This window comes from Camellia sinensis, chromosome 14 (assembly GCF_055761805.1).
Source record: "Camellia sinensis isolate YWXY chromosome 14, ASM5576180v1, whole genome shotgun sequence".
In the NCBI taxonomy this organism is placed as follows: Eukaryota; Viridiplantae; Streptophyta; class Magnoliopsida; order Ericales; family Theaceae; genus Camellia; species Camellia sinensis.
Window position 1 is genome coordinate 138,371,230 of NC_138974.1, and position 24,389 is coordinate 138,395,618.

Below are 24,389 nucleotides of genomic sequence, written 5' to 3' on the forward strand. Positions count from 1 at the left end.
TACCTCGCCCTCTATCATCTGGTCAAGCTGGTCTCTATACACGACGACTACGTGGGTCGATACGAACTCGTGGCCCATGTAAACCCTCCACCGGCTACCTCGAGGTCCGGGTGGCAATTGCATGTCTCCCTGGCCCATGGGAAGCTCACCAGGAGCAACCACTTGCCACCTAGACGGGGCAATGCGAATCAATCTCTCCCACGCCCAAATCTGTAATAGTTTGAATGTAATTACAATACTGATATATGTCATACAATATGAATTGACATGTAATAAAATTCTTACTAACCTGTAGCAAGACAAGGGGTCCTCCGATCTCCTTCGCACCCACCTGAGCTGCTCGACATAGCATCCTATACAAGCATGCCAAAGCCGTGCCACCCCAGCTGTACTGGCCGATCACGTCAATGCCTCTCAACAGTGGCAAGTACATCAGCTTGTGCAGGTTCTGTGACTTATAAGGGAGAAGTACCCCCCCAATAAGCCACAAAATATATGCTTGGGCATGCTGCTGTACTAACTCATCTGGAGCCTGATCTGGAAGAGGACCAAACTGCTCGGCCCGCCACCTCACCCTCAGTCTACCTGCCTGTAAGTCTGCAGGTGTAGGTGCTACTCCCAATAGCTCACCGCATGGAGCTATCCACTGCTCCTTTGTCAATGATAGGTCAACACCAGTAACTGCTCGCCCATTAATCCGTAGACCATATATGACAGATACGTCCTGTAATGTGACCGTGGCCTCTCCGATCGGGAAATGGAATCTATGAGTCTCTGTACGGCACCTCTCGACAAGAGCAGTGATGAGTGGGTGGTCCAGTCTAATATGGCCTATACGGTAAACACCATAGAATACCGTGCGTAGTATATACTGCAAGACTCTATGGTCCAATGGATGTTCCCACAGGCCGGAATCTCCCCGCCGGCATGTCAACATGGTGCATGCCTCGTTCTACATAACAGAATGACTAGTTTAAATTATAGCATTATCACATAATATAAAACAAAATGCAAGGTATTTTCATTGTAAGCGTAAAGTCCAAGAAACGTTATTGCATGCCGGATCCTCCCATATACTGTCAGCCTGATGTGGATGACTGAAAAGTGGGACCTTATCAGGTAGATGTGCCATGAAGCCTGTACAAGTGAAATACTAGATCATAGCAATTGAAAAGTTAGGGACCAAAGTGACACGAGTCCCAAACTATAGGGATTGTTAGTGTGATTCACCCTAAAAGTTAAAATGTCATTAAAAAAGTGATTTTTTATGTTCCAAAATAATGATTCTTTTTGGGAAATTTAATTTTTTTTAGTTGTATAATTATTGCATTTTAAAAAAATTAATTTTTCAAAATTACCCTTTGATAGTATATTTTTTGAGAATATCAATGCCATAATTGTACTTTTTATATTGTTAATTAATTTAAAAGAATGGCAAAAAAGGAAATTTATATTATTTTCGTACTTGATTTTTGAAAATGGACTAATATTTTGGGACAATGAAAAATGGAATAAGGGACTAATATTTTGGGACAAATGGAGTAAAAAATTTATATTATCTGGAAAAAGCTTGTTAGGGAAACTTAGAGCATCCCCACCAGTTAACCTGTTTTACTCTAAAATATTATTAAAAAATTCATTCTTTATTCTAAGAATCACTTTTTCATTTATCTTTCTTATCAAATTCCTTATTCTTTTTCTATTCTATTAAAATAATATTTTTAATTACTTTTAAATTTAAATATTTTTTTAATAATAAAATAATAAAAACAAATGCAACAGCACAACATGCAAGAAGCAACAAAGAAAGGAAACAGGGGCGGACGACCGAGCGGTAGACCGGTCAAGCTAATTTTAGATATTTTTCTTCTTTAGCTCCAAGACTCTCACGGGACATCTGGAGATGTCCGAGAGGGACATCCGGGAAGACATCCTTCGCGACTTCTGCAGTAATAAAATAAGAATTTATCAATATAAGGGAGCTACAGTGACTCTGTAAATAGGGAGTCACTGTAGCAATATTTTTATTTGAGGGGTTGGATAAGGGACTTGATGAGAGTGGTTTTTGACAACAAAACTCCTTATTTTGGCTAAAAAGCTTATATAAGGGTATTGTTGGGGATGCTCTTAGAAGGGCAAAAATTATTTTGCCCTTGCCTAGAGGGCAAAATTATTATTTTACCCTTTGAATTCAACAACTCAAAAGTAAGTCAAAAAGTCAAAAGAGTACAATGATCATTCTACTTTAATTACAATATTTTATTACAAATCTTTTTGTATAAAAACTAAAAAATTATCCCAAATATATATCTTTTTTTCTCTACTTTTTTAGCCAAAAAGTCAAAAAGTACACTTAGAGGTTGTTTGGAATGTCCTAAATAAGTGCATTTTTTGATTTTTTAGACTAAAAAGTTGAGAAAAAAATATGATTGTTTGGGTTAACTTTTTAACCTTTTACAAAAAAATGTGTATTAAAAAATTATATAAATTAGTATGTAGGAGAAGTTCGGAGAGTAGGCAGTACGACCCATACAGTCTGGGCAAAGTGATTTGATATAAGAAATTGTTGCCCCCTTTTCGGGCATTGCATTAGAGGTGTTGTTCAGCCTATGGAGGCCCACCACGGGTCCTGTTTTGCTAATCAGAACCGTTTAATGTGTAGAACTTGTCGAGTACTATATACTTGTAAAAAATCACATTGATTGGATATCGATAGCTATCTGATCGAATTAGTATTTTTTTCAACAGTTAACTATAACACCATCCATTTTTTTATAAAAAAACTGATTTGATCATATAGTTAGAGATATCCGATCAACCTAATTTTTTACAACATATAGAACTCAACGAGTTCTACACATTGAACGATTTAAATTATCAAAATGGGACCCGTGATGGGCCCCCACGGGTTGAACAACACCATATTGTTTGTGCACCTCGCCTATGTAATTTTTCTAAAAAAATCAACAAAAGTCTGTGGGACGTCAGACTGAGTTGTAATAATTTTTGTGTAAAAATAATTTTTTTATCTTTTATTTTTAGTGAATAGTGATACTTTTTAACTGTTTTAGTAATTTTTTGACTTTTTAAATTATTTGAGATATACCAAACCAGCCCTTATATAGCACATCTCAAACAACAACTAGATGCATATAAAAGCTAGAAGCATATAAACGCCTTGTTTGGCAAGTGGGGTTAGGCTATTTTTTGGCTAAAATTTATAAAAAAATAAAATAAATTTAAATAGTTAATAAAATAAGATATGACATTAAATTTATAATTATTTTACTTTTTCTCTCACCAACATTACATGTAATCATACAAAAATTAACATTTTTTCCAAACACAAAAAAAATTAACCTATTAAAGTAGCTAAAAATTAAAATAATCTATTAAAATAGTTAAATTTCCAAACAAACCCAAAGAGAGAGAGAGAGATTTGGGCCTTGTTTGGTTTAATTCTCAAAACATAATTTTTGAAAATAAATTCCAAAATTTTGTTTGGTTGGAAATTTATTGAAAAAAAAAATTTCCAAAATCACTCTCTCTTGTACATCAATCAATCAATTTTTCTCACTCTTCTCTCATTCTCAATCACTTTTTCTCTCACACAAATCTACTGAATTGCAAAAAAATATCAAATCTTCCTAAATTTCCATACTCTAAAATTATTTTCAAAATATACAGTTAAATAAACAAAAAATAAATTAAACTCTTTTGCTAAGATTTTTTAAAAAATTTATTTTCTAAAACCAAACCCAACACACCCTTGATTGTTGGATTGTAGAGCTATTAAAAAGGAGTCCAGATCCTCTGCCATGGTTACCCGCCATGATTCCTGCAGTGCTTCGAAAACGACGTCGTTTTTTACTCTTTTTTTTTTTTTCCAACTCTCAAACTAGAGAGAGACCATCTAAAACAAAAAACTAGAGACAAAGAGGGAAGAGGGACAGGCAACGACGACTGCGGCGGCAAGGCCACATTCAGTTCCTCCGACTCCATTTCTCTCTCGTCGCGGGCGACCCAACCACCCCAATCGTTTACATTGGCTTTTCAAGGCCCCGATCAAAGATTTCGAATCCTAACCAACTCCCAATCTACGACGATGAAGCCCCTCTGGTGTTGATCAGTTCGGATGACGACGTTTGGTGCATGGTTGATGCGTTTGACAAGCTCGAATCACTCGATAAGCCCTCTAGGCTTTGGAATTTTTTTTGTAATGAATGGGTATGTTTTTAGACATAAAAATTGTGTTGATCTGAGAATTTAAATGATAGGTCTAGGGTTTCTTATAAAAATTATAATGGTTTTGGTGGTTTGAAGAGTGAGTGATCCTTCTGTTAATGGTAATGGGCATGAGAGTTTTCGATTGCAATGGATATTCAATATGCTCCTCCTTTCTCTCTCTCCCTTAGGTATTTAAACCCAAAACCCATCATTGTTTCCACAATTTCAGCAATACCCAGATTTTGAAATTCACTTCTGAAGATTGTTTTTGTCAAGAACATCATGGTTAATTCATGTGTGATAAAGAATGCTGAGGCAAAAATTGAATGAAAATGGAAGAGTAGAATGAATGGAATGTAAGATCGGGAAAATAGACGGTTCTTTTTTTTTTTTTTTGGTAACATAAAGAGGCTGTTCATCTTCATCATCTTCCTCACTGGTTCGCAATTATCGTTTGAAACAAGAGATTTTGGTTAGGAAAAGAGGTGGGTCAAGCACTCATGTGCCTACTTAGAAGATGGATTCAAAATCACCTCCTCCAAGTGTTCTACAAAATTCTAAATCAATGAAATATCCACCAAGTATAGATCTCTTTTGACACCCAATTTAATGGTAATGGGCACGGGCATGAGAATTGAAATTCAAGCTTTTGACACCCAGGCATGGGTTTGGTGGTTTGTCTCTCTGGTTTGAGAGCTAGAGAGAAGAAGAAAAAAAAAAAAAAAAAAAGAGGTCCAAAACGACGTCGTTTTGGAAGCACTGCAGGAAACCATGACAGAGGATTTGGACTTGCTAAAAAGGTGTGATTTGACCAAAGGCTATGAAAAGATCTGACAGACAAAGACAAGCTGATTCTAAATGCTGCTAGCCCTTTCATTGTCATGGACTCTAAACCATTTCCTCGTCATAGGGAAATGGGGTTGATCATGTGCCATTTGGTTCCTTTTCGATCGTTGTTTTTCATAATTATATTATTTGAATTATATCATTTATTTACCACATCACTTTAAATTCAATTCATACTTTACATTTTTTTTATAAAAAATCAACTAATAAACTAATCTACCACTTCCCAAATAACCCTATAGTTAAGATTTACATGGTTCTGATAAATAAAAATAAAAATAAAAATTTGTTTTACGTGGTTAGGATTTCTTTTAAGATTTGTTTGGGATATGAATTGACATTTTATTAGCTTTTAAGCTTTTTAGGTATTTTAATTTGTCACTAAATATAGTCCCGTTTGGAATAATTTTTCAAATTTTTTTGACTTTTGTGAGAAAAAATAAAATGATTATAATTTGAATGTGACATTGTATCTTATAAAACTAAAAAATCTATCTGATCTTTTTGTGATTATTTTAAATAAAAAATCTCATTTTAATTTATGCCAAACAAAGGCTAACTGTGTTTAAAAAGTCCTTTTATTTTATATTTACATTGGAAGGATAACTTTGACCATTTATGAAAACAAATTGAATCTTAAAAAATAATATACAACCAAATAATTCAAAAAAAAATTCAAAACTCTTTTCCCAAGATATTTTTTTGAAAATTTATCTCTCAAAACCAAACCAAACACACCCAAAAGAATTTAATTTTGTGAAAAATAAATTTTGAAAATCCAAACCAAATACATGCATACATAATGTAACCATGGAATTCTTTTACTACACGTTCAACATGTACATTCATACATAATGCAAACATGAAACTAGTTTTAATGTGATAATTTTTTTCCCCCCCTTAAATGTATCCCAGAGGCAGCCCTCTGTCTGTCCAATTGTGGAGGAAAATTCGAAATTACAAATGCATTTTTTTGAAAAACAAACATATATCTATTTTCAAAATATGATTTTCAAATCATTTTTTGAAAAAATAACTCAAAAAACTTAAACCAAACATGTAGAATAGGAAAATGCTAGGGATTAAATATTTTATAAATAATTTTATTAAAAAGTTTATATAATGTGTGGGGATATATTTTCTGAGTACCAACACGTAGCAAGGTGGCGCCGACGTGTCAGCCAAGGCGCCACGTGTCCTGGTCGTGACGCCGAGGTGATCTCGGCAAGGCTGAGGTTATCTCCGAAGATATTGGAATCCGAGATAAGTGGATAAGGGACAAGAGTCCTAGAATGAAAAGGGAACTCAACCTGGATGAGGGACAAGAGTCCTAGAATGAGAGAAGACTTCAATTTGTATTAAGATAAGACTCTTAGAGAGTTTATCCTAATCTCACTGGGAGTCCAAGATTAACAGTAATCCTGAGTTCATAGAAGTTAGGTTTCTATTGGGACTAGGTTTATGTTGGCTATAAAAGAGAGGCACTCCCGTGGGTCTAAGGTATGCTCCTGATACTCAAGCTTGTAAGTTTAGCACTTGATTTATCTTTGAGAGATATACTGACTTGATCGTCGGAGTGCCCCCGGGTGGATGAACCACCGCCGGAATCTTCTCTTTCTGTTGCAGGTCAGCCAGGTGCCATCTATTCTGCCGGTGCTCTCCAGCTGGTTACTAAGCGGGCAGTGTGGTCAGAAAATCACTCACACATAATGGATTAGAAAATATTGTTGGATCTGTGAATTTCATTACAAGTCTAATTTTGATAATCTAAACCGTTTAATATGTAAAATTTATCGAGTACTTACTATTCCCTCTTTTCTATCGAATTGATCATAACCACTATCTACATTCCACGAAATTATGCACCACAAATAGGCTCTAATAAAGAGACTTGCGACCCCATAGAAAGACATTGCGGAAAGGAAAAAGAATTTCACGGTCTTCCTTTCGGGAATGGAGGATTAGCGAAATCCTATTGATTACAGCTTTCTCCATATCTCCATGAAAATCTGAAAAAATTCCAAATGAATATTCTATTATAGTGGAGATCCAATAATCGGCACATACAAAATGCAAACATGAGACTAGTTTTGATGTGACAAATTATTATTTTTTTCCTTAAATGTATCCTAGAAGCAGCCATCTATCTGTCCAATTGTGGAGGGAAATTTGAAATTACAAATGATTTTATTGAAAACTAAACACATATTTGGGTATCCTAAATAAGTGCACTTTTTGTCCTTTTGAACTAAAAAGTTGAGAAAAAAAATGGTTGTTTGGGATAACTCTTTGACTTTTTATGAAAAAATGTGTATTAAAAAATCCTATAAATTAGTGTATAGGAGAAGATTTGATGGAATAGACTATACAATAGGCTGAATTGAGAGACAACGTTGGCAAAGTGTTGTTTGGGAGATGATCCCCTGCTTTTCAGGCATTAAATTGGAGGTGTTGTTCGGCCTGTAGGGGCCCACCACGGGTCCCGTTTTGTTAATCAAAACTGTTCAATATATAGAACTTGTCGAGTACTATATTCTTGTAAAAAATCACGTTGATCGGATATCGATAGCTATCTGATTGGATTAGGTTTTTTTTTCAATCATTAACTATGACAACATCCATTTTATAAATTTTAACTGATTTGATCATATAGTTACCGATATCTGATCAATGTGATTTTTTACAAGCATATAGTATTCAACGAGTTCTACACAATTAACGGTTCAGATTATTAAAAAAGGACCCGTGATGGGCCTCCACGGATCAAACAACACCGTATTATTTGTACACCAAAATAAGTGCAATTTTTACCACAAGTCACCTCCGCTGCTTTGCCGTCAAAGTTGTTTGACACGGAAGGTTGTTTATTTATGTTAATTTTTTAATATTTTTTTGGCTGAATAGTGATAACTTTTTAACTTTTTGATTTTTTTGTGAGTACCCACACTAGGCCTTATTTTCAAAACATGATTTTCAAATCATTTTTTGGAAAAATAACTCAAAAAACTTAAACCAAACATGTAGAATATGAATCTAATTGAATATAATTTTTAGTCTTAACATCAATCTATGTGAGAGTCTCCGTTAAAATGTTTGTTTAAATTACAGCCACTTTTTTATTGAAAAAATAATTATAAATTAGTGAGGAATTTTATAAATAATTAATAGTTATAATTATAAATTATTTTATCGCGGTGTAACTGCCTCTTCTTAATTTAGAAATGTCTAAATTCCCAACCTGATTTAGCCAAATTTGATTATAATAATAAAAAAAAAAACTATAAGAAATATTCAAGGTTTGCTCCTTTTTTTAACGACTTTCTTCATATTATTACTTTAAATTCATATTAGGGATATTTTGAGAAAATATAATATCATAGGAGGTATACATATATATTATTCTTAGATTTTGTTGGAATAATTTTTGGAAGAAAAAATATGTAAAAATATTAAGAACATTAGTATTCTGAAATTGATTTGGAAAAATCATCTAGTATTGGTAATATTTGTTAAAAATCCAAAAACAAATTTAATTAATTGTATGGTTTGTATCTACATCATATTATGACTATATAATTTATGTTGAGAAAAATAATGTTGAAATATTATCCCACCTTTCGATTTCTTTTTCTTTTTTTTTTTGGAATTTATTTTTGAAAAAAATAAATTGATACACATGAATATTATGTAATTGCTTAGTTAGGATTATGGAGTTATTTTGAGATTAAAAACTCCAAAAGTGATATATTTATGATATTTTATGATAGATGGTATGTTGATAATTAAGCTGTGTTCATTTTGTGAAAAGAAAAATCTAAAATGACGACTTTTGAACTCCCAACAATTTTAATTTATCTATACTATATAGAATAGTAAAGAAACATATGAAACAATACTCTTAAACTTATATATTAAAAAATTTATTTAAGAGAGACAAATTACAAAAAAATTAAATATAATTATCATATTTATAATAAATAATATTATTTTATTCTGTGCATAGCATGGATGACAAGTTAGTAATAAATTATGTAGCTTAACAGTTTTTCATGAAAATGACTCTGCAATAGTGAAAATAATTATGAAATTCCTATATCGATTGAAATATTAAGTTATAATATTATTCTATTTTCTTTATAAAAAAAAATATTTTACATTTTCTACATAAAAATATATTAATGACTAATATTTTATTTTTTATCATGCAAAATATTCATAGCACAAAAAACGAGACTCAACAACTCTTAATGTATAAAAATATATTACATATTAATATTAATACATTCTTACACTAATAGTATGCAAACAATATGCAATAGTAGGTTCAATAAATTTTGTATTATAAGATGAACTATTAAACAAAATTGTATAATTGAACAATTAATTTCATAGCTTCAATTGTAATACAAGTACGGATTATGAAAAAATTGAAGTGAGAAGTTGACAGAAAAAATTTGTATAATACTATATATTTAAAGGACCTACTTATTATTTATTGTTTAAGATAACATTGTCATCTCAACAATCTAACTATAAATTAATCTTTATGTTTACAAAATTTCTCATTTATTATTTAAATTATTCAATCGAGTATGAACAATAATTGCACTTTTTATATTTATTTTTTTCACGACAATTGTATAGCAATTATATACTAATGACTAATTTCATCATGTAAGATATTCGTAACACAGAAAACGAGAACTAATAACTCGTGATGTATAAAAATATATTACATATTGATATTAATATATTCTTACGCCAATATAGTATGCAAATAATATGTAATAGTGGATTCAATAAATTTGTATTATGAGATTAATATTAAACAAAATTGCGTAACTGTATAATTAATTCCATACCTTCAATTGTATTACTAGTATGGACTATAAAAAATTAAAGTGAGAAGTTGATTAAAAAAAAAATTGTGTAATACTACATATTTATTGTTTAAATTATTCAATTGAGTATATATTTATTTCTTACTTAGTTATATTTTCAATACAGATCAATTTATTCATACAAGTCTTCATATTTTGTTTACATATCACAAATGAAACACGCATAATTATAATAATAACAATTGATAAAAAAATTCGATACAACAGCGTTCCTCGGACGCCACGAGCTCAGGTGCGAACCTGGACAAACTAATAAATGTAGTCTCAAACTCGGCCACTGTAGAACTCAGCTGCAAAAGCTGGCAGAACTGGTCTTTCAGCTTCTCTCTGACTGCTGGAGATAGGTACTTCTCCTGGAAAGCATTCACAAATGCCTCCCATGTGCCACCAATACGACCCTTCGTGTACTTCCACCACTGACCCGCATCCTCCTTAAGCTGGAAAGATGCCAAGGTCACTTTCAATGCTATGTCCTCGATGCCAAGCATCTCAAACGTCTTACTCAACTGCTCCAACCACTCGTCAGCCTTAAGAGGCTCTTTCGGATCCCCGGCAAACTCGTCTGGATTAGACCGGAAAAACTCCCTCTTTAGGAAGGAAGGCCCTGCATCAACAACCTGGGCCTGAACTGGATGCTCTGCTCTGAGAATGCCCATAGACTCCCTCAATGCTCTGGCTATCTCTCGGGCTAAGGCGCCCATAGCCTGCTGACCTGCTGGCTCGGCCACATTGGCCTAACCAACCCCCTCCTGCTGCTCCGGAACCTCCTCCGGTATAGGCATCTCCTGCCTCCTAGGCCTACCACGCCTACCTCCTCGTCCTCGTCCTGACATCCTAATAAAGGTAACGAAGACATTAGCATATTCACAAATATGTCGAAGCTATAACACTCGCGTCCTAATACAATGGACAACAGTAATTCACTCCACGTAGGCACATAATCACATAAGCACCTACGAATTTCATTTTTGGATAATGACAGTCCCGAGGCATTTCTAGAGTTCCGGTTAGAAACAGCATTGATCAAGTGCTTTTCCAACAAGACTCACAGAAACCCAAGGATCCAATCAACATCCTAGAAATTAAATCCCATACCCAAATAATCACATAAACATGTTATCACATAAGCACATAACATTATATCTAAGTCTCTAACAAGCGAGACAAACCCATTGTGATACTAATCACTTCCCACGTACCCAAAGTTTTCAAACCCGGTATGCTCTGATACCAAGTTGTAACGTCCTCAAAAAAACCCATTAAATCATCCAAAAATAGCATGCTTAGACATAAGAGAATAAAGCATAAATATATTCCATCAGAGTAATCATTACAAAATGTATTACATGTTGACAACAAAAGTAAATGCCCTATGGGCTTACAACTTTCCAAGTCAACACTTGGTTACAAAAAAAGAGAGTGCTAACTCTATACAAAGAAAGCCCTTGGCTTGACATACATGTAATACAACAAAACAACAAAAGGATCCAACGGCCCCAAGCCTCCCAAGCTACGTCCTTGGAGGTGGCATAATACCTATACTTGAAAATGATGTCCTATATAGGGTGAGCCACAGCCCAGTAGTAATATACTAAACCAACTATAAACAATGACTAAAATATTAGCATTCAATAGATGGTTCACACTTATATTCCAACTCATATCATATTACAGTTTCTTGACAATCATGTCCATGTTACACTTCATTTCCCATTTCTCATTCGACTTTAAGTTCGAAAACAAGGCTCAGAACCTGGCCAACAAGTTTAATGAGGTTATAATTCATCATTAAAATACTTTCGAAAATCATGACGGATACACATTTTGGTGCTGTATCAATAACACATAAAATCACTTCCGTACTTCACACATGATACACATTTTGGTGCTGTATCAAATAAATATAAAAACACTTTTATACTTCACAATTGATAATGATATACATTTTAGTACTATATCAAATCAAACAAACACTTCCATACTTCACAAATGATACACATTGTAGTGCTGTATCAATATTAAACAGTTTCCGATTTAGAGGTCTATCCCCTATCTTCCCCTAAATCGTGGAGTACATCCCCTATCTCCTCCCACACAACTCAATGTATATAAACAGTTATCATATACATAATCAATCAATACATAAAATTAATGTATTTTTCAACCGTCATATTCGATGACACATCCAATTGATTAGTTTTAGTCTGCCTAATTATCATGCAATGTCTACAACAATCAAGACTATCCTCTACCGATAGCCCAAAGCAGTTATTTCTAAATAGAAAGTAAATGCACCAAATGGATAAAATATCAACATTTGCCTAGGTGAGCGGTAAAATAATCCAACTACACCCTTTATTCCCATACTTTTCCAATTTGAATATTTCCTATTCCATTTCTCATTTCCCAAAATTAATTATACAAATTAATTTTATCAACAATTAGGGCTTTTTCCCATATTTACAACACCAACCCTAAGGTTCCATTTTCATCAATAATCCAACACGAAGTCCATTTTCCAATGTATTAAATACAAAGAGGTTTATATTTTTGAAACCCCATCTTTTGAAAAAATTACACAAAGGCCCCAAACTTTCTCAAAATTATCCAACAACCCCCAACATATCGAAATACCAAAATTTAAAGACAAAGCTCATAAGATGGAGTAGGATATCTCTACCTCAAAGTTAGAGCTCAAATGGAGAAGAAGGCCAAAACCAAAGTGCTCCAAATCCACAAATTTTCAGATCAAAAGGAAGCCCTTGACGATCAACACACTTTTTACAAAGGCCGAAGGTTGGGAAAACACTCTAGCTAGATCAAACCCTAGAGAGAAGGGAGATTCTAGAGAGAGGAGCTCTCAAAATCGATTTTGGGAAAGTAAGAGAGAGAGTGGAAGTGTAAAAGTGATTCAAAAAGTGCCCAGCTGATATCTGTTATACGACATTTCTGCTCGAGCGGAGAACAGGACGCTCGAGCGTCAAGAACAAAAAAAAAACTGGATACGCTCGAGCGCAAGAAGGTCTGCCCGAGCGCCAAGACACAGAAACAAAACACACATGCTCGAGCGTGAAAACCAATCCGCTCGAGCGTGGATTTTCCCTTCCCAGAATCTACACCGACAATGTACACCCCGCTCGAGCACCAACAGACCCGCTCGAGCGTAAGGGAACCCGCTCGAGTGTGAAAATCATTGTAACGCCCTCAAAATTATAACATTAAACCCATCAGATAAGACATGCATTTATATATAAGCTAACCACATTCCTTTTTACATTAGAGTTCCATTACATAAGTATTACATGTTAACATCAAAACAAAATGCCCTACGGGCTTACAGCTTTCCAAGTTAACACTTGGTTACAACAAAGAGTACTAACTCGTTTACACATTAAGCCCTTGGCTTGAAGTTACATGTAATACATCAAAAGTTAAGCGACAAAAATATGTTTGCCTCTAGCCTCCCAGCTATGTCCTTGGAGGTGGCATGCTTCCTGTACCTGAAAATGATGTTCCCATATAGGGTGAGCCACAGCCCAGTAGAAATACACTAAACCAACCATGAACAATGACTAAAATATTAGCAATTGATAGATGGCCAATACTGATACAATCACATAAATCACATATTTATGTCATACGACTTATGAGTCCAAGTTTCCTTTCATTTTCCCTTTTTCAACAGATAAGCATGCTAGCTCTATCATCATTTCCACATATATGTATAAAAACTATATCCCACATTCAGATAAGCATATAAGCTATATCCACATTCTCAACAGATATGTATAACAACAATATCCCACATTCACAGATAAGCATATGAGCTATATCCACATTCTACAACAGATATGTATAACCACAATATCCACAGATAAGCATAAAAGCTGTATCGACACATCACAAAGATAAGCATATAAGCTCTATCTTCACTTCTCTAGACAAGCATATGAGCCGTGCCTACGGAGTTCATCCCCTATCTTCTCCCAACACTATCCGGTTTAGAGGTACATCCCCTATCTTCCCCTAAACCGCGGAGTACATCCCCTATCTCCTCCTCTACACATAACGTATACAAACACAATGGTTCTATATACAATCACTCAATACATATAGTTAATGTATTCAATCAACCGTCAAGTTCCATGACACATTCACTTGATTAGTTTCAGTTTGCCTAATCAACATGCATTGTCTACAACAATCACGACTATCCTCCACCGATAGCCCAAAGCAGTTATTTCTAAACAGAGAATAAATGCACAAATGGATATTCAATCAACATTTCATTTCCTCATTTCTCACCATTAATTATCCCAATTAATCAAACAATGTAATTAGGCTATTTTCCTTAATTACCATTTCAACCCTTAGGTCCCATTTTCATCAATGATTTATCATTAATTCCATTTCTCCATTCCAAACATACATCTAGGTTTATTATGAATAAAACCTCAACTTTTGTAAAATTACACAAAAGCCCCCAAACTTTCTCAAAATTATCAAACCAACCCCAACATCTCAAAATACCAAAATTTAAAGACAAAATCCATAGAGAGGAGTAAGATATCCCTACCTCAAATTCGGAGTCCCAAAGGAGAAGACGACAAAACCCAACGTGCTCTAAAACCCGTGATTTTCAGATTAAAATGTAGCCCTCGACGATCAACAATTTTTTTGTAAAGGCCAAAGGTGAGTAAATCACTCCTACTAGATCAAAACCTAGAGAGAAGGTAGAGTCTAGAGTGAGAGGCTCAACAATGGTGATTTTGGAAAAGTAAGAGAGAGAAGAGAAAGTAAAAAGTGATTTGAAAAGTCACAAATTTCGGACTTAAACCCAGTCTCCCGCTCGAGCGTAAAACACCCCGCTCGAGCGGTCACTCACAGACTTCCGCTCGAGCGCAGAATGCACTCGCCCAGCACTTTTGCAGAACCAGGCCTCCGCTCGAGCTTCCAACTCTACGCTCGAGCGTCACTCAGACAACCCCGCTCGAGCGGCCAATCCCACGCTCGAGCGTACAACGCTGCACAGGAAAAAATACTAAATGGGTGTAATCTCCGCTCGAGCGCCAACACCTCCGCTCGAGCGTACAGGCCAAAAATCTGGGCAACTAGTTTTGGTTTCTAAACTCAACCAACCTGAAACAAAACCGCCCAACACATCCTATAACTCAAACACGAAGTAAAAAGGATGTAAACAAGATAATAAACAACTACTAACATCCACGGACACATGTCCGGATCACTGTACAACAAGGGTAAACCCGGGATCGCTATAACCTCCCCCCCTTAAAGAATTTCGTCCCCGAAATTAAGCACAAGTTTTCAAAACAAGTTTAGACAATGTTACACTTAAACATTCAACATTTCGACCCATTACCGGTCATCCCATCTCGCTAACAAGAGACATATCACAATATGTAAACAACATATGTACTTTCAACATGCATCAACATTATGCATCATCTTTCCAATTTCAACAATATATCAACATATATAATGTCACATTCAACTTCCATATGAGGCAAGTTCTATAACATACTTCCAATAACCAAAACATTTTCAATGTTTTACAACTTAAGACATATATAAAAGCCCTTAAGTTCAACAAAATGCAAAATGTAAATACAAGATCACATATCAATAAACAAATCCGGATATTTCTCACGGACTCCCAACTCACGTTCCCAAGTGGCTTCCTCCACTCCGTGATGTTTCCACAAGACTTTCACCAAAGGAATGGTCTTGCCACGCAGGACCTGATCCCGCCTATCCAAGACCCGAACCGGTCTCTCCTCATACGAGGCATCCTCATCTACCTCTAAATCGGTCCAATCCAACACATGTGATGGATCTGGCTCATACTTCCGAAGCATACTCACATGAAACACGTCATGCACTCCGGACAACTGCGGCGGTAAGGCTAACCGATAAGCAACCTCGCCAATCCTCTCAAGGATCTCAAAAGGATCAATAAACCGAGGGGATAACTTCCCACTCTTCCCAAACCTCATCAGGCCTCGCCTAGGTGATATCTTCAGAAAGACGTGATCACCTACCTCAAACGCCAAAGGCCTCCTCCTACGGTCGGCATAACTCTTTTGTCGACTCTGGGCTGTAACAAGCCTCCCACGGATAAGCTCAACTTTCTCCGTCGTCTCTCTAACCAACTCCGGACCCAACAAAGGTGCATCACCCACCTCGGCCCAACAAACTGGAGACCTACACGGTCGGCCATACAGGGCCTCAAACGGTGCCATACCGATGCTAGACTGAAAACTGTTGTTGTAGGCAAACTCTACCAATGGCAAATGCCTCTCCCACGTCCCACTGAAGTCAAGGACACAACCTCGAAGCATATCCTCGAGGATCTGAATAGTACGCTCGAACTGCCCGTCAGTCTGAGGATGATAAGCCGTACTAAAGGTCAACTTAGTACCCAAGGCACTCTGCAAACTCTGCCACAACCTAGCAGTAAAACGAGGATCTCTATCTGAGATGATCGTCACTGGGACCCCGTGCAATCTCGCTACATCCCGAATATACAAATCGGCAAGATGATCCACCGAATCTCTCACGCGCATAGGAATAAAGTGCGCCGACTTAGTCAACCGGTCTACAACCACCCAAATAGCATCACTACCCCGCTGAGTCCTCGGAAGACCTACAACGAAGTCCATAGTGACATGCTCCCACTTCCACTCGGCAATAGGCAAGGGTTGCAACAAACCCGCTGGCCTCTGATGTTCGGCCTTCACTTGCTGGCAAGTAAGGCACTTCGATACAAAAACCGCCACATCTCTTTTCATACCCCGCCACCAAAATTGGCGACCCAAATCCTGATACATCTTAGTACCTCCCGGATGCACCGCAAGGCGCGAATGGTGAAACTCTCGGAGTACTTCCTCACGGCAAGCCTCCGGTACAAACAGACGGGCTCAGTATCTCACACTCAGGTCGGGATACACCGTCAAACCCTTCTCAACTGTCCCACTGGAGATCTTCTCTCGGAGGGATTCTACCTCAAGGTCCCCTCTCTGTGCCTCTAACACTCTAGTCATAAGTGTAGGCTGCGCAACAACAGAAAACAAGGCCGCAGCCTCAATAGATTCGCCCAGTAGCAAATCAAACTCGCCAAGTGCTCCCAACATCTCCCATTCCCGGATGGCTATACAAGCTACATCACTAATGGTCTTCCTACTAAGGGCATCGGCCACAACATTGGCCTTTCCTGGATGATAATGTAACTCAAAATCATAATCCTCGATGAACTCCATCCACCTCCTCTGCCTCAAATTCAAGTCTCTCTGTGTAAACAGATACTTCAAACTCTTGTGATCCGAGAATACCTCGAACCTCTCACCATAAAGGTAGTGCCTCCAGATTTTTAAGGCAAAGATCACTGCTGCTAACTCAAGGTCGTGTGTGGGGTAATTCTTCTCGTGTATTTTCAACTGACGTGAGCCATAAGCTACCACTTTCCCCTCTTGCATCAACACACAACCCAAACCCTCTCGTGAGGCATCACAATAAATTGCATAACCCAACCCTCTCTCCGGAATAATCAACACCGGAGCGGTGGTCAATCTAACTTTCAGTTCTTGGAACGACTTTTCACAAGTCTCACTCCACACAAACTTGACTCCATTCCGAGTCAGTCTAGTCAACGGTGACGCTAACCTAGAGAAATCTTTCACAAACCGACGGTAATACCCAGCTAATCCCAGAAAACTGCGGATCTCAAACACACTCTTAGGCTGTGCCCAATCTTGCACTGCCTCAACCTTGGATGTATCAACAGACACCCCTTCCCCGGATACCACGTGGCCTAAGAATTTGACTTCCCTCAGCCAGAACTCACACTTCCCAAACTTGGCATACAGCCTATGGGCTCTAAGTAACTCAAGCACCACTCTCAAGTGTGCCTCGTGCTCCTCCTCTGAAGGTGAATAGATAAGGATGTCGTCCACGAAGACGACTACAAATCGGTCTAAGAACTCCCGGAAAATCCGGTTCATCAAGTCCATAAAGACTGCCGGTGCATTGGTAAGCCCAAATGGCATCACCAGAAACTCATAATAGCCATACCGCGTACGGAATGCCGTTTTCGGAATATCCTCTTCCCTGACCCTCAACTGGTGGTAACCCGATCTCAAGTCTATCTTAGAGAAACAACGGGAACCCTTCAACTGGTCAAACAGGTCATCTATACGGGGCATAGGGTATTTATTCTTAACCGTAGCCCGATTCAACTTCCGGTAGTCAATACACAGTCTCAAGGCACCATCTTTCTTTTTAACAAAGAGGGCCGGCGCTCCCCACGGCGAAACACTAGGGCGAACAAAGCCCTTATCTAGCAATTCCTGGAGCTGAACTTTCAACTCAACCAACTCTGCTGGAGCAAAACGATAAGGTGCCATAGAAATCGGCGCCGTGCCAGGCACTAAATCAATAGAGAACTCTATCTCTCGGTGAGGTGGCAAACTAACAAGATCTTCGGGAAAGACATCCGAATACTCACCAACCACCCTCGGCAACACATTCTGTGTCTCATCACACTCACTACTCTCAAAGCTAGCAAGTAGACCACTAAGCTCATTTCGCCCTCGCGAATCATACCCCGGTGGCAAAATACTACCAACCCGGTCTCCCAAGAAATGGAACCACTCCCCGCTCAAGGTACATAATGTGACCCTCTGGCGGTAGCAATCAATAACAGCCCGGTATGACGATAACCAGTCCATACCCAAAATAACATCAAAACCCTTCATGGGCATGACAACAAACGGAAAAGGAAGCCTATAGTCGGCGACCTCTATATCACATCCTCTAACACCCTGTTTCAGGATCAACTCACCGCCCAAAGGCGATACCACACAAATAGGAGATGCTAACTGTGCTAACTCCAATTCCAAAACCGATGCAAATGCAGCAGATACAAAAGAATGAGATGCACCCGTGTCTATCAACACATTAGCAACCGAATTGCAAAACAGAAAAGTACCTCTCACTACTGATGGAGCTGGTACTAAGTCCTGCGCGGTAACAGCATACACGCGTCCCGTAGGCCCCTGGTCTACTTGCTCACCTCTCGGAGCAAAAGACTGCTGCACAGACTGGGATGACGAAGCTCCCGGATTGGCCCTCGAGGCCTGCACAGACTGAGCTGGCTGATAACTCTGCGTCTGCCTAGAACCAGACGCTCCCGAAGTGGCACTCAACTGTGGGCAAAACCTCTTCAGGTGCCCAGGCTGTCCACACTGATAACAAGTCAAGGGCTGCCCCCTGCTCAAACTCTGACTCTGCGGTCTAGCTGAAGAAGAAGCAGCTCTCTGACCCCCACCCTTCTGCGGGCAAACAGAAACCTTGTGACCCAGCTGGCCACACTTGTAACAGGTGAATTCCCCCTGACTACCCCTCCCGGAGCCTGCACTCGGCACTGGGAAGGTCGATCTAGCAACACCACCCTGCGACTGCTGAGGGTTAGAACCCCTCTGCCTCCTGCCATCACCCTGACTATCCTGGCTCCTCTTGGAGCCTCTCTGCCCCTCATCCTCCTCCTGCATCATGAGCTCCATATGAGCTGCAGCATCTACCAGGTGTCTATACTCTCGAATATAAGACCCACCAACTCTCAACTTGAGGCCCCGCCTCAACTTCCGCTCAAACTCATAGCAACGGCGTTCCTCGGACGCCACCAGTTCAGGTGCAAACCTGGACAGACTGGTAAAAGTAGCCTCAAACTCGGCCACTGACAAGCCCTGCTGATTAAGCCGGCTGAACTGATCCCTCAGCTTCTCCCTAGCTACTGCAGACAAAAACCTCTCCTGAAAAGCATTTATAAACGCCTCCCAAGTACCACCAACACGAGCCTTCTCGTACTTCCACCATTGACCCGCATCTCCCTTCAGTTGGAAGGATGCCAAGGTCACTTTCAGTGCTCCGTCCTCGATGCCAAGCATCTCAAACGTCTTACTCATTTGCTCTAGCCACTCCTCAGCCTTCAGTGGCTCCTTCGGATCCCCGATAAACTCATCCGGATTAGACCGGAAGAACTCCCTCTTCAAGAAAGAAGGCCCTGCCTCAGTTGCCTGATTCCCAGCTCTAAGAATACCCAAAGCTCCTGCTATCTCTCTGGCCAAGGCACCCATAGCCTGCTGACCCACTGGCTCGGCCACATTGGCCTGACCAACTCCCTCCTGCACTGCCGGAATCTCACCCTGTAACGGTACTTCCTGCCTCGCAGGTCTACCACGCCTAGCACCTCTTCCTCGTCCTGACATCCTAATAAAGGTAACACAGAACATTAGCACATTCACAAATGTGCCAAAACTAAACACTCACGTCCTAATGCATGGACAAATGTAATTCACTCCACGTAAGCACATAAACACATAAGCACTTACGAATTTCATTTCCGGATAATGATAGTCCCGAGGCGTTACTAGAGTTCCGGTTAGAAACAGCATTGATCAAGTGCTTTTCCAACAAGACTCCCAGAAACCCAAGGATCCAATCAACATCCTAGAAACTAAATCCCATACCCAAATAAACACATAAGCATGTTATCAATTAAGCACGAAGCATATGATACCACATCTAAGTCTCAATCAAGCGAGACAAACCCATTGTGATACTAATCACTTCCCATGTACCCAAAGTATTCGAACCCGGTACGCTCTGATACTAAGTTGTAACGCCCTCAAAATTATAACATTAAACCCATCAGATAAGACATGCATTTATATATAAGCTAACCACATTCCTTTTTACATTAGAGTTCCATTACATAAGTATTACATGTTAACATCAAAACAAAATGCCCTACGGGCTTACAGCTTTCCAAGTTAACACTTGGTTACAACAAAGAGTACTAACTCGTTTACACATTAAGCCCTTGGCTTGAAGTTACATGTAATACATCAAAAGTTAAGCGACAAAAATATGTTTGCCTCTAGCCTCCCAGCTATGTCCTTGGAGGTGGCATGCTTCCTGTACCTGAAAATGATGTTCCCATATAGGGTGAGCCACAGCCCAGTAGAAATACACTAAACCAACCATGAACAATGACTAAAATATTAGCAATTGGTAGATGGCCAATACTGATACAATCACATAAATCACATATTTATGTCATACGACTTATGAGTCCAAGTTTCCTTTCATTTTCCCTTTTTCAACAGATAAGCATGCTAGCTCTATCATCATTTCCACAGATATGTATAAAAACTATATCCCACATTCAGATAAGCATATAAGCTATATCCACATTCTCAACAGATATGTATAACAACAATATCCCACATTCACAGATAAGCATATGAGCTATATCCACATTCTACAACAGATATGTATAACCACAATATCCACAGATAAGCATAAAAGCTGTATCGACACATCACAAAGATAAGCATATAAGCTCTATCTTCACTTCTCTAGACAAGCATATGAGCTGTGCCTACGGAGTTCATCCCCTATCTTCTCCCAACACTATCCGGTTTAGAGGTACATCCCCTATCTTCCCCTAAACCGCGGAGTACATCCCCTATCTCCTCCTCTACACATAACGTATACAAACACAATGGTTCTATATACAATCACTCAATACATATAGTTAATGTATTCAATCAACCGTCAAGTTCCATGACACATTCACTTGATTAGTTTCAGTTTGCCTAATCAACATGCATTGTCTACAACAATCACGACTATCCTCCACCGATAGCCCAAAGCAATTATTTCTAAACAGAGAATAAATGCACAAATGGATATTCAATCAACATTTCATTTCCTCATTTCTCACCATTAATTATCCCAATTAATCAAACAATGTAATTAGGCTATTTTCCTTAATTACCATTTCAACCCTTAGGTCCCATTTTCATCAATGATTTATCATTAATTCCATTTCTCCATTCCAAACATACATCTAGGTTTATTATGAATAAAACCTCAACTTTTGTAAAATTACACAAAAGCCCCCAAACTTTCTCAAAATTACCAAACCAACCCCAACATCTCAAAATACCAAAATTTAAAGACAAAATCCATAGAGAGGAGTAAGATATCCCTACCTCAAATTCGGAGTCCCAAAGGAGAAGACGACAAAACCCAACGTGCTCCAAAACCCGTGATTTTCAGATTAAAATGTAGCCCTCGACGATCAACAATTTTTTTGTAAAGGCCAAAGGTGAGTAAATCACTCCTACTAGATCAAAACCTAGAGAGAAGGTAGAGTCTAGAGTGAGAGGCTCAACAATGGTGATTTTGGAAAAGTAAGAGAGAGAAGAGAAAGTAAAAAGTGATTTGAAAAGTCACAAATTTCGGGACTTAAACCCAGTCTCCCGCTCGAGCGTAAAACACCCCGCTCGAGCGGTCACTCACAGACTTCCGCTCGAGCGCAGAATGCACTCGCCCAGCACTTTTGCAGAACCAGGCCTCCGCTCGAGCTTCCAACTCTACGCTCGAGCGTCACTCAGACAACCCCGCTCGAGCGGCCAATCCCACGCTCGAGCGTACAACGCTGCACAGGAAAAAATACTGAATGGGTGTAATCTCCGCTCGAGCGCCAACACCTCCGCTCGAGCGTACAGGCCAAAAATCTGGGCAACTAGTTTTGGTTTCTAAACTCAACCAACCTGAAACAAAACCGCCCAACACATCCTATAACTCAAACACGAAGTAAAAAGGATGTAAACAAGATAATAAACAACTACTAACATCCACGGACACATGTCCGGATCACTGTACAACAAGGGTAAACCCGGGATCGCTATAATCACACTTGCAGAACTTTGGCAGAGGCACAGAATACTGGAAGTATGAAAAACCCGCTCGAGCGTAAAGAGATCCGCTCGAGCGTACCACCAAAGAAATGAACCCCGCTCGAGCGCAAACAAACCCGCTCGAGCGGACCACCAAAAACCTGGGCAACAAGATTAGAGACTTAAACTCAACCAACCTGTAACAACCTTGCCCAACACATCCTAAAACTCACACATATGGAATTAGAGGATGACAAAGAGATATACAGACAACCAATTCCACGGAACCAAAGTCCGGAATACAACAAATACAAAAAGGGAAAACCAGAATCGCTATAGGATAAGGAAAGAGGAGGAGAGGGGGAAATGGAGGAAAAAGGAAAGAGAGCCGGGGGGGTTCTCACCTACCAAGATTCCCACTTAACCCAATCTAGCTATCTATCTCTCTATGTTACAGCTATGTTTGGTTTTGGTTTTTTTTTTTTTTTTTTTTTTTTGTTAAAAGTCTATAAAAAAAATAAAACAACATATTTAAATCATAATTATTATTATTTTTTTCACAAAATCAAAAAATTTTAAATTTTTTTCTTTATTTTCTATTTGTTTGATTAACTAAAATAAAAATTAATTTCATTACTTATATATAAAGATTTGAATTTTAAAATTTTTCCATACAAATAAACATATAAAAACTGAAATAAATTAATTTTATAATCTACAATTAATGCGGGTTGTCTTCTTCCCAAGATGGGGGTAGTTCTTTCGAGTCCGGATCCTCTCCAGGTTTCTCCTCCTGCTCTTCCTCTGATCGACGAACAAGATTCGGCTACGCCAGTCATGACAAAACCTACGATTGAGATTAAATATAAAAAAAAAAAAAAGTTGAATTCATTCCACACTCTGACACTCCCTGTCCTGTCCACCACTCACACACTATCTATATATATATATATATATCTCTCTCTCTCTCTCTCTCTTCTAATAAAAAATTTTACAAACTATTTTAATCTTTTTAATTTTATTTTCATAATATTTTATAAAATTAATATCATTAAAATATACCCTTTAAATGAGACTAATATTAAATATATTTAATAAAAAATTAAAATAAATAAAAAGTAATTACTATTCTCTTTTTAGAATTGTGATTTTAGTATGAAATTGTGAGTTGAGTTCTAAAAAAAATTGAGGATCTCCAATATTTATCAATATTTTTATCAAATTATATAAATGTGAGCTACACATGAATCTCATATATCCATGTGTGATATTTAATAAAAATATTGACAAAATTTTTAGATAACATAGCATTACTCAAAGGGAAAACCCCTTGTCAAATCAAAGAAAAAGAAATGAAGAGAAAAGGAAAGAAATGATGGGATAAGGGAAAAGGAGGAGATGGGGAAATGAAGGGAAAAAAGGAAAGAAAAGATTTGGTAGTAATGGAGGTGTAGAGTAAGAGAGATAGACGGACAGAGGGGAGAACCCTCGATCAAATCAAAAAAAAAAAAGAAATGAAGGGAAAAGGAAAGACATGATGGAAATCAGAAAAAAAATAAATGAAGGAAAAAGGAAAGACATGATGGGATAAGGAAAAAGGAGGAGAGGGGAAATGGAGGGAAAAGAAAAGAGAGCCGCAGGGGAAGGGGGG